The sequence below is a fragment of the Bos taurus genome, chromosome 11, assembly GCF_002263795.3.
Source record: "Bos taurus isolate L1 Dominette 01449 registration number 42190680 breed Hereford chromosome 11, ARS-UCD2.0, whole genome shotgun sequence".
NCBI lineage: Eukaryota > Metazoa > Chordata > Mammalia > Artiodactyla > Bovidae > Bos > Bos taurus.
The window spans coordinates 69,606,548-69,617,077 of NC_037338.1; positions in this window are offsets into that span (position 1 = coordinate 69,606,548).

Consider the following 10,530-nt stretch of genomic DNA (forward strand, 5'->3'; position numbering starts at 1 on the left):
TCGTGCCTCTCTAGGAGGCTCTCTGAAATCAACCAGTGGGTCTGACCCATGCTTCTTTCAAATTGCTGCCTCTTCCCTGGGAGCCAGAGCACGTGAGATTTTGTGTGTGCTCTTGAAGAATGGAATGTATATTTCCCACAGCCCTCTGAGTCTCCTGAAAGTAAGCTCCCCTGGCTTTCAAAACAAATATTCTGAAGTCTTGTCTTCCTTGTGAAGGAGGCCTGGGCTGGGGATCCCAGTATGGGACTTGGACCCCTTGCTCCTTGGAGATAACGTCAAGGCAATTGTAATTATCCTCCCATCTGTGAGTCATCGATCCAGGAGTGTGGGTCTTGACCATACCACATCTCCATCCTCCTACCCATCTTGTTGTGGTTCCTTCTTTATATCTAATTTTAGAACATACTTTCTGCTAGTGTTCATCTATAGCTACTCTGTAAGTAGTTGTAATTTTGGGAAGAGGAGGAGGTGAGCTCAGGGTCTTTGTACTCTACCATCTTGGCTACTCCCTTCTTATCCATCTTCTTGTTGAATATTTTGTCCCTTTTGTTTTCCTTCTCATCACCTTCATAAGCTCCAGTTGGATGTATATAAGATATTATATCTCTGTTTTCTAGGCTTCTACTCCATGTTTTCATGTTATTAGCCTCTTTATTTCTCTATCCTCAAATTTACTGGGGGACAATGTTTGGCACATAGAAAGCACATGATAAATCATTGTACTCTTTCCTGGTCAAGGTGGATAAACATGTAATTATTAGGGTATGGGCAGTAGGTGAGCCTTATATTTAAAAGACAAACTGAAAAATGCATGACTGCAAAGTGTATTTGTATGAAGATAAAATGGGATACAGAATGGTCCTCTAAATCTTTGCTACTCAGGCATAGTTCCTGGACTGTAACATCAACCATACCCTGCATCTTGTTAGAAAGGCAGAATCTCAGGCCTTACCCCAAGACCTGCTGAATCAGAATCTGTGTTTTAACAAAAGCCCCAGAAGACTCACATGCATTGTAAATTTTGAGAAACTCAGTTGCTTTACAAACTTGCCTGAGTGTCGAAATTATAAACTACTGGCACTCAGGTCTCACTCCCAGAGACACTGATTTTGTTGGTCTGGGCACTGAGTCTTTTCTAACATGCAGCCAGCATTAGGAACCAGCACTCTGCATCCCTGGGGTTTCGGGTGCTTGGTGCATCTGGGCAGGGGGTGAAACAGAGGAAACAGGTTGCCTGCTCAGCTTTCTCAGACAAAACCTCCTTGCCACAGAAGGAGTTGCCCTGGCTTTTGCCCAGAAGAGGATGCAGGGTTTAAAGGAAGGAAATTTGGGTACTAATTTCAACTCTGCCTCCCCAGTAGGCTGTATCCCTGAGTCTAGTCACTGCTGGCCAAAAGAAGGACGAGGAAGTGACCTGTCCCTCTGAGTCCTGGTGTCATAACTGGAAAAGGAGGCTATTTATTCCCTCCAGCCATATGGTGTAAAGTTTTCCCCTCTATTTTCTGTCCCTCCTGCTTTATGGTCCTGCAAAAGAGGGCTTCTCCCAGCTGGTCTGGCAACACTGGGACCTGAAGCAGCTTCAGGCAGAGCAGGTGTGCTTCTGAGGGGTGCAGAGAACGTGATTTCATTTATAGGAAGGTTGTGAGGGTCAGAAGAGTGGTTACCCTTTGGAGGAGTAACTGACAACAAATCGGCACTTGGAAGACTTCTGGGGAAGGATGGTATTCTATATCTAGATCTGGGTGGTGGTTTTATGGGTGTATAAACCTTCACTGAGCTATTCACCTGGGAACTGAAGACTTTATGCAAATTATATCTCAATTGAAAACAAAGAGCCAGTAGTGCTCAGCAGGCTTGCAGGGAAATAAAAAGTTCAAATCACTTGATGGCTAGAGGCTGGGAAGACTGGCTTGGGAGCTAAAGCAGAAATTGGGTAGATGGGGTGAGGGTGAGTATGGACAGAGAAGATGCTTAGGGGAATAAGCTAATCCAAATTTCAAGCAGTTGAATTAGTTCTAGGTAAGAAGGGTGGGGTTTGGCTTCCAAGTAGGGTGAACAACAGTACTGGTTTGCCCAGAACTCCTGGTTTTGGCCCTGAAAGTTTTGTATTCCGGGAAACATCTCAGGCCAGGACAGTGGGGACACCACATCACCCTGCTTCCGGGCTCTGGGCTGAGGCTGGCAGGGAAATGGAGCGTGTCGAGGGCGCCCAGGAGGGTTAGGTAGATGGGTTCTCTCCTCTCGGGCCAGAGGTGGCTATTGCTCCAGAGTCTGATGTGAGGTAGTGGCCACCTACTTCATGGCTGCCCTGCACATACATGGCTTCTGTCCAATCGCTGCTGTCATGTTACCCATCAGGCTAGTCTGCAGTGACTAATTTGCTGTGAGTATTTCTCTTGGCTTTGCACCCCTGTGGGTTGTGGATGAGGCTCCCTTGCCTATGCAAGTTCAACTCTGTCTGCTCAGGGCCCTAGTGCCAGCCCCTCAGGGGATTCCTCACTGGCTCCCTGAAGACATTTTAATCCTCTTTTCAGAATGATACTATAAATGCATAAAATGCAAAGAGTTGCACACAAAATCAATTGTGCTGACATACAGCCACGCACTTGTGACAAAGTCATAAATGTCCTTTATTAATGCTTTACCTAACAAAATGCAGCAGCAGGTTTGACTTTGAGGTAGCCATGACTACAAATGGTAATTCCTGATCCCTGCAACAAGTGTACCGTGAAAATGAAAATACTGGTCATTTCTGTTGGTGACAGTCACGGTGCTGCTGACACTCCTGTGATTTGTTGCCAACATCTCTAATAGCAGGACATGCTAAATTTTTACTTAACTGTTGTTGTTCAGTCGTAAACCGTGTCTGACTCTTTGCAACCCAGTAGACTGTACCCCGCCAGGTTCCTCTGTCCATGGGATTTTCCAGGGAAGAACACTGGAGTGGGTTGCCATTTCCTTCCTCAGGGGATCTTCCTGGACCAGGTATCAAACTCATGTCTCCTGCATTAGCAGGCAGATTCTTTACCATTGAACCATCAGGGAAGCCTTTCACTTAGTCAATGAAAATATAGATGTTCTTTTGCTTGCTTGCTAAGTCACTTCAGTCGTGTCCGACTCTGCATAACCCCATAGATGGCAGCCCACCAGGCTCCCCCGTCCCTGGGATTCTCCAGGCAAGAACACTGGAGTGGGTTGCCATTTCCTTCTCCAATGCATGGAAGTGAAAAGTGAAAGTGAAGTCACTCAGTCATGTCCGACCCTCAGCGACCCCACGGACTGCAGACTTTCCACACTCCTCCGTCCATGGGATTTTCCAGGCAAGAACACTGGAGTGGGTTGCCATTGCCTTCTCCGAGATGTTCTTTTAGTCTCCTCCAAATTCAGATGCTCCCGTGAATTCTACCCATGTGCCCAGGTTCCAAAAGTGCTGTGTAAGTGAGTGAAAGATCTGAAGTAAGTATGGTAAACCATAGAGTGCAGTGCCCGTATAATATTGTTATCCCTGGGGGATGTGGGTACTTCTGGGATGGGCAGGAGAGGATGAGAAACAGACTAAGAGCAGATGATTAGCCAACAAACAGTGAGGCCAGAAGCCAACAGGGGTGCCCAGTCTCCATGTTTCAGATCTGGCTGCTGATCCTCACCAGGTTTTGCCGCAGTAAAATAGCATTTGGCCTGACCCTTGCCCCTTCCCCTTCCATTCCCCAATGTGTAGGAAACTAACCACTGGCCAAGCTCGAGCACTGAGGGGAACAGGAAGCCTGTCTCTTCAGCCTGGAGAGAGGACTTTTGGGGCATAGTAGGAGGTGCGACGGGGTCAGGCCCCGCCCATAGCCAAGGGAGAGAGCTGCAGGGAAGGTCTCCGTCCTCACCCCACCTGCATCCAGAGACAAACCTCAGGTAAGCCCTCCTGGGCTGGGGCCCTCTTGTAAGATGAAAGTCTCCCTGGGAGAGGTGGGGCACTGAGATCTCAAGACCTCAGCATGAGTGATCTTTTATATCACCCTGTGTAAGAGTGCAGGGGAGCAGAGACCCTGGGGGCAAGGGGCCCCATTCCTGGCACCAGCCCAAATGACCTCCAGCTGGAAAACTGCCCTCTAATTAGCAATCAGGAAATGAAGGTATCGCACAGCGCCAAGGAGCACGACCCCAGCTGTAGCCTGGTGACATTCCAGCCCTCGAGACGGCATGCCCCTGCCCCCGCACCGCAGGGCTGCAGACCCTGTGGGTTATTTTTATCTAAGGGCGCTATTGTTGGTTGTGTGGTAGCTGCTGTGGTGGGTCCCAGCAGCGGTGAGCTTGCAGCCAGGATTTCCTGTGCAGCTTCCTTCTCCTCCTCCCTCATGCAAGGGGCCCTCCTTCCAGTGCTCAGGAGACAATCTGAGGGCTGCCTGGAGCCTAACCCTGGCCTTGGAGGAGGCCAAGGGCATCGTGGCCTTCTCTGGCTTCTCCCGGCAACACTGGGCCACCCTGGCCCTGCCCTTGGGTGCCTCAGCCCCATTTCCTCTGCAGAGAAGGGTATAAAAGGCACTGTTTCTAGCTGCCTCTCTTCTACCCCACAACTCTAAAAGGTAAAAGCACTGCTTTCTACAAAGCCAGATTCACTCAATGACTCTATTTTAATGGCAACCTACAGCAAGAAGAAAAATTTCTCATGATCCAGTACATACATCCACACACATGTAGGAATGAAACAGACGTTTCAGGAAATAACACAATCTTCCCATGTCTGCTGCACTCTGATTTTTTTTTTCTTTCCTGTTTTATTTTAGTCTTTTTTGTTGTCTTTCTTTTAAAAAATTCTTGTTGCAACTCACAGATAAATCGGTTTCACAACCCAATAATGATTCATGATTCCGTTGGAAAAATACTGTGCCAAATACGTCTTCTGGAGCTATTTCTCTTTTCTGATTGAAGGAAGGGCACGCACTAGAGTTTATAGAGGGCTTCTTAACTAGGCAGTACCCGGTGTTGGAATTAAATTCATTTTCTAGAAAGGGATGTTGAGACTCTGACAGGCTGAGTAGCTTGTGCACAGAATCAGCCAAAGTGGGATCATTTACCCCATGGAAATTGCCAGAAGTTTTAAATCAGGTTTGTTTTTTGTTTTTCTTCTCTTGAGAGCCAGCTCTTACACATTTACCAGCACATCACTGATTCTAACCCCACTCTTTCAGACCTCAGCTTCTGACCTCAGCTTCCTCATCTGTAAAATAACATTAAAAATGTCTACTTCATGGGAAAAATATATTGAGTACCTTCTGGTACGTATGAGGGACAATGACTGGAAGGAAACAAAGATGCAAATCATCCTGTCACTTGCCACTGGATGGGATTTGAAAGATGAGGTCCCCAAACTCTGTCTTCTACCTTGCTAACTGTAGTTGATACAGAAAAAAAAAAAAAAATCTATATATAAAAACCCACATTTTAAAAAGCTGTTGTGAGAATTAGAAGAAGTGATAGTAAACCTAGAGCCCAGTGCTCTACAAACGGTAGCCAATATTAGAAAAGAGTGAATTCATGTTTTCCTGATTGGAAATGGCAAAGGAAGTAGTGCAAACAAATTGCATTTCAAGCAGGACCTTCTTTGCAGATAAATGGGGAAAGGGGAGTGTTGTAATGAATATTCTCATATGCAGGCTATAATGACCAATATAAAAAGTGAAAGTCGCTCAGTTGTGTCCGACTCTTTGCGCCCCATGAACTGTAACCCGCAAGTCTCCTCTTTCCATGGAATTCTGCAGGCCCGAATACTGGAGTGGGTAGCCTTTCCCTTCTCCAGGGGATCTCCCCAACCCAGGGATCGAACCCAGGTCTCCCGCATTGCAGGCGGATTCTTTACCATCTGAGCCACCAGGGAAGCATCCACATGTCAATCATTAATTCTTATTCTTTCTAGAAATTTGAAAATTAGTGAAAACATTTCAATCACTAATTTTCAAATTTCTAGAATAAGCACTTTACAGCCTCAGATTTACCCAGTCCAGAGCAGTGGTGCCCTCTCTAGCTGACAGACACCTCTGCCTGGAGACACCAAAAGAACATTTAGCCTTAAGACAGCGTGGGCTTTAGAGCTGGACAGTGGACTTGGCCTGCTTAGAACCCCTCCTGTCCACTGACACCCTGTTCTCCGAGGCCACGCAGGAAAAGTCTGTCTCAGCAGTCCCCAACCTTTTCGGCACTGGGGACTGATTTCATGGAAGACAATTTTTCCATGGACCAGGGTTATGGCGGGGGGAGGGGGGGATGGTTTCAGGATGATTCAAGTGCTTTACTTTTATTGTGCACTTTATTTCTACTCTAACGTGGCTGCTGATCGGCTCCTGTGGTACCAGCCTGTGACCTGGAGGTTGGGGACCTCTGGTCTATATCATCATCACCACCACCATATTATAACAATGGCTGTTTTGGTTTCTTACTGTGGCTCAAACAAATTACCACAAATTTAGTAGCTTAACCTGAATTTATTATCTTACCGTTTTGGAAGTTGGAAGTCCAAAATATCACTGGGATACAATCAACATGTGGGTAGGGCTGTCAACCTTCTGGGGGCTTCAGGAATTGTTTCTTCACCTTTTCCAACTTCTGCAGAGAGGTACCTTTACTCCTTGAGGCTCCTTCTGCCATCTTCAAACCTCTCTTTAACTCCCAAACTAGCTCATCTGCTTTCCCCCACCCGCTATAAAGACCCATATGATTAGATTGGGCTCACCTGGATAATCCAGACTCTCTCAAGTCAGTCAGCTGATTAGCAACATTAATTTCACCTGCAACTTTAATTCCCACTTGCAGTGTAACATCAGAGTCACAGGTTCCTGAGATTAGGATGTGGACAACTTTGGGGAGTCAGGGGAGGGTATTATTCTGCCTTCTGCGATGATTAACATTTGAGAACTTACTTTGTGCCTGGTACAGCTCTAAGCTTGTTACTACTTGTAACCGCACTTAAGCCTCACCTCAACCCTGTGAGGTAGGTACCCACTTTACAGAGGAGGAAAGTGAGGCCCAGAGAAGGAAAGTAACTTGCCTACGGTCACACAGATAGTAAAAGGCAGGGCTGAGCTACATACAGATCCAGGGGCCTGAGCTCAGTGCCCATTCTCTTAGCCATAACCACTTTTCAGTAACTGGAGGACAGATGTACAACCAGACTTCTGCCTAGTTTAATCCTTCTTTGATGATCCAGAAACCCCTTCAGGCTGTGACACTGCCTCAGGTCCATCAATCCTGACTGCCATTTGCACTGGTGAGACACCTTTGAATGGGCTGAGCAGTGGATTTCTTGGGGCTGGGATTCCTGATGAGCCTGCTTCCTTCCCCAGTGGGCTTCTCACAACAGGCAATAGTGATTCTAAACTCCACTCTGGTATCTGACCTCAGCTACTTCTCTTTTCCTCTGCTCTAGCCCCACTAGCTTCACAGACGTTTCTCCAAAAGAGTCAAGTCAATGCCTACCACAGGGTCTTTGCACTTGCTGTCACCCACATGTTGAATCTCTCTCCATTTCACACAAAACCATCACTTCCAACAGGTCTCTGCCCAAGGATCTCCTCTTATTTAAAAAGGAGCCAGACATCAGGCCTAGCTTGATGGGAGATGTCTCCCTCTCCCCTCTCCAATATTTTGGTGGACAGAGGCTTTAATGTTCCCTTCATCTCTCTGCTTTCTCCCCGCTCATGGTGATAAATAAAAGGGGCAAACTAAGAGAGGAATTTTTTTTTTTTCTGTTTAAATTTGCTTTAAAAAAGAAAGCAACTCTGAATTATAAAAAAAAATTAAAATGCATTTATCTTCCATTAAGATCAATTAATCTCATCATTAATTGATCAATTAATTCCAGCATTTGTGGATAGAGAGCTGTCTTCACCTTGAAGCTCTTCTTGACTCTTGGTGTGCACACAGGACTCAGTGTGAAAAGCAGGGGAAAGGCAGGGGCTAGTTCCTCAGCTACCCCATCTTTCAAGGGGAAGAGAGGTAAAACCTCGACTTGTGGAGTGCCTACTGAGTGTTCAGCCTTCCATCCCTGCACAAGAGGTACTAGAAAAGAAACCTGAAGATCCTGCACATTGAGAATGTGGCCCCAGATAACATACGGACTGAGCAGGATGGGAATACAAGTCATCCCGAATAACACAGCAGAGTTCACCAGTTGCCACCAATGCTCCTCCTTTAGGGGGAGAGGAGGTGACCTGTGGTGGAGTAGGGCAGCACTGAAGCCACTGACCAACCATGAAAAACAAATTTTTTTCCTAAATGAGTAATTATTCTATTTAGAAAGTCACATGGAGACAATAGGAGGCAGAAGTAAAGACTCATGTTTCCATCCCCAGGGGATATTTGCATGAGGATATACAATTTTTCGGAGAAGACAATGGCACCCCACTCCAGTACTCTTGTCTGGAAAATCCCATGGACGGAGGAGCCTGGTAGGCTGCAGTCCATGGGGTTGCGAAGAGTCAGACACGACTGAGTGACTTCACTTTCACTTTTCACTTTCATGCATTGGAGAAGGAAATGGCAACCCACTCCAGTGTTCTTGCCTGGAGAATCCCAGGGACGGGGGAGCCTGGTGGGCTGTTGTCTATGGGGTCGCACACAGTCAGACACGACTGAAGCGACTTAGCAGCAGCAGCAGCATACAATTTTTCTAGCACCAACTGTTGAAAAGATCATCCTTTTTTCACTGGGTTGCCTTGGCCCCTTTGTCAGAAATCAATTGAACATAGGTAAACCTATGGCTGATTCTTGTTGATGTTTGGTAGAATCCAATGCAATACTGTAAAGCAATTATCTTCAATTAAAAATAAATTTTTTAAATGTTACAACTACTTAAAAAAAAATCAATCAACCATTTATGTTTGGGTCCATTTCTGGACTCTATTCTGTTTCGTGGATCTATTTGTCTGTCGATGCCAATACTAAATGTTTTGAATACTTTAACTTTGTAATAGAGTTTAAAGTTGAGATTTGGGTTCTCTAAGTTTGCTCCTTGTTGTTTTGGCTATTCTAGATCCTTTGCATTTTCACATGAATTTTAGAATCAGATTGTCAATTTCTACAAAAAAAAGAAAAAAGCTTACTGTTATTTTGTGTTGAATCTACAGGTCAATTTGGAGAGAACTGACATCTTAAGAACATTGTGTGTTTAGGCCCATGAATATGATATATTTGTCTGATTAAGTGTGAGTGATAGTTGCTCAGTCATGTCTGACTCTTTGTGACCCCATGAACTGTAGCCTACCAAGTTCCTCTGATTATGTAGGTCTTATTTTATTTTTCTCACTAGTGTTTCATAGTTGTTATTGAACGGGTTTTGTACCCCTTTTGTCAGATTTCTCCCTAAGTAGTTTTTAATGCTAATATAAGTAGTATTTTAAATTTTAATTTCCAGTTATTCATTGCTGGTGTATAGAAATACACTCAATTTTTGTATATTGATTTTAGATCCTGCAACCATGCTGAACTCATAGATCAGCTCTAGTAGATCTTTTGGGCAGATTTCATAGGATTTTTCTACATAAATGGTGTCATCTGTGAATAGAGATAGTTTTCTGTGGGGCTATGTTTAAGGAGGCTGTGTCCTAATAAACTCCATCCTCAACTGTTGGGGAGACACAGAGGGACAACCCAAGATGAGGATGGTCAAGACTTGAACTTTATCATCAGGGCAGCAGATCCATAGAGCAAATGGTCTGACAGGCTAATGTTAAAATGGATCAATCTTCCATTAAGATTAATCTCAGCACAGATCACTTGATTATCTATACTCTCCATGGTTAAGAGCCCAGATATGGGCTGAGTAAAGGCAAAAATATCCAGCCCCAGGTTCAAGGTGTCCAAAACCCTTTTCCACAAAGCACCACCATCTCTCACTCTGATCTCCACATAGCCCCCTTCCTGGTCTCTGGGCCTTCCATCTTGCCCCCTCCAATTCCATCTCCACTGAGCCAGATTGTGTAAAAATGTAAATGCTACTATCCTAGGCCCTGCTCTTAAAATAAAGCCCAAACTCCTCACCCAGGTCTGAGAAGCCCTCCTTGCACTATTTCCTCCTCCCCTATCCCTCCAGCCAAGCTCATTGCAAACCTTCTCTGCCGGAAGCACTCTCTCCATGCACCTCACCTGCTCCTTGTCACGTCTTCAGACGCCCCTCCTGACCCTTCCAACAGATACTCGCTATGTTTTTCCTGCCTTGCACTCAACACATTTGTCCTTTAATTTCATACTAAAGCAGTGCAGAGGGCTGGGACACTGCTGTTTTGTTTACCTAGCCTCTTAACAATGCCTGATAAGTCCTAGGCATTCAGTCAACGGTTTGAATGATTCCTGGAGTTCTCTTGAGCTACATACACACTCATTCACTCTCAGTCTTTGTGAAAAACTTTGCAATATATTGGGGGTGTTTCTTTCCCTGGGTCGGGAAGATCCCCTGGAGAAGGGAATGGCAACCCACTCCTGTATTCTTGCCTGGAGAATTCCAAGGACAGAGGAGCCTGGTGAGCTACAGTCCATGGGGTCACAAAG